Source organism: Clytia hemisphaerica, unplaced genomic scaffold (genome assembly GCF_902728285.1).
Source record: "Clytia hemisphaerica strain Z4C2 unplaced genomic scaffold, Clytia hemisphaerica genome assembly, whole genome shotgun sequence".
NCBI classification, from domain to species: domain Eukaryota; kingdom Metazoa; phylum Cnidaria; class Hydrozoa; order Leptothecata; family Clytiidae; genus Clytia; species Clytia hemisphaerica.
In genome coordinates this window covers 102042-103857 of record NW_027104074.1, presented here as the reverse complement: position 1 = coordinate 103857, position 1816 = coordinate 102042, and positions in this window count along the sequence as shown.

Sequence of the window (1816 nt, the reverse complement as noted above, 5' to 3'; positions counted from 1 at the left end):
TGGAATCTGGAATTGTCAGATTTCGTTTTATTAATTGTTTTGTTTTTCTTCTTGTTCTTTCTTTTTTATTTATTTTCTTTAGAGTCAAATTTGGAGTAATTGGTGTTTCTTTTAAATTGACCTAAAACCTTATTCACTAATGGAGTGAATTTTTTTATCTGTCAACTTACAGAAAAAACACTTTAGAAATTATCTCCATTATTTTTTAAATGTAAACTGACCAAGCCGCAGCAAAATGATGGCTGACGAAACAACGATGAAAGTGAAGGAAAAAATTGAGAGTTTCATAGATTTTTGATAATTTTTAAACTTTGATGTTAAGAGGTGGATGTGGGGGGGTTTCAAATTAGCGTCAATTTGACGTTAGTCGTGGCAAGAATCGATATGTGAGTGACCCCTTACCTATTCTATCTATCTATTATGATTGAGTTACAGTAGGCTCTGGCAACTATAGATGCTTCGAGTAAGCATCCCGTCAGCACCTTGAACTGACTACCCAATTCCCCTCACATGGCATGGGTTTACCCGGGCAAAGGTTTGTTCACTTGCCAAGTGAACCATTGTGAGTGGGAATCGAACCTTGGTCGCCTGAATAGTATACCAACAACCACCTTCTATCATATTGAATACCTTCGATTGTATTGAGTACCGTGAGATTGGGTAACTTGCATCAGTGGAGGCGTGAACCAATTTCGTACAAAAAGCCCTTAGATCTTTTTCTATAGAATCAAGTATAATTGACGCGCGCAATTTTTCGCCCACCATACGAGATTGACGAGCGTTTTACTAAGATTTCGTAAAAATTTTGCGTGCTTCGCACGCTTTGTCTTTGTTACGTGAGTGCGATTCGTCCTTCTCGACCTTATTTGATCCTGGAAAAGCCTGGGATCAAGAAATTCCATCGATCATTGCTCTCTAAAGATTTTAACATTTCTTTATAAGATGATTTGTTGTCTTTTTTTAATCTATGTGTAAACTTGCATATGTTTTGCATATTTTCCAACTAAATCCAACCACGGCTTTTTCGTTGCTGTGTTTTTGCATACAATTCAAGATGGCGGATGGAAAGGCGAAAAGGTCTATTAAAACACGCGATTCACACGCGATTCTTTTTGTGCTTTGGTTTAGGTCAGTTTTTCTGGTATTTGGTATTTGGTAACCGATATTTTTCCTTGCTTTAAGGTGTAGAAAAATATTACTCGTAAAACATTTCTCGTATTGCACTAGAAGCCATGGGATAACACTAGTAAATACAAAGCATAGATCTCTAGTAACTATGTAACTATCATTGTTTTAATATGCTAGAGCTTCTAACTATTCAACACAACATCCTGATTAGCATGAAGTCTATCAATAGACAACCTGGGCCAGGTTTTCGAAAGACAAAACTCCAAAAATTTTACGGCCGGAACTTGGCACCCAAACATCAAAGATCAGGCTAAGAGAATGTTTTCCTATTTATTTTGGCCTGAACATGACCTGAATGTTTGAGGTATGTACGGGCCATACTATGGGTCTTTTATCCATTTTGCTGTTTATTGATGAACATTTTGCTGACAGGATGTCATTTTAAATAATCATTGCACTCAAAAAATGGCCAATTAATGTGTTAGTTATTGTTTTAATGCTGGGTTTTTATTATTCAATTTTTGCACATAGATTTGTAAATATAAGGCTTAGCAACAAACTTTTTATTAAAGAAAGCATCTCCATGTAAAATATTCAACCTCGTTAAAAATATTTTATTAAAATGTTAAAAAGTTTCTAAAAACAGTTGTTTTTATGCTCTTCTTGTAACCTGAAGTTTCTTTTATAG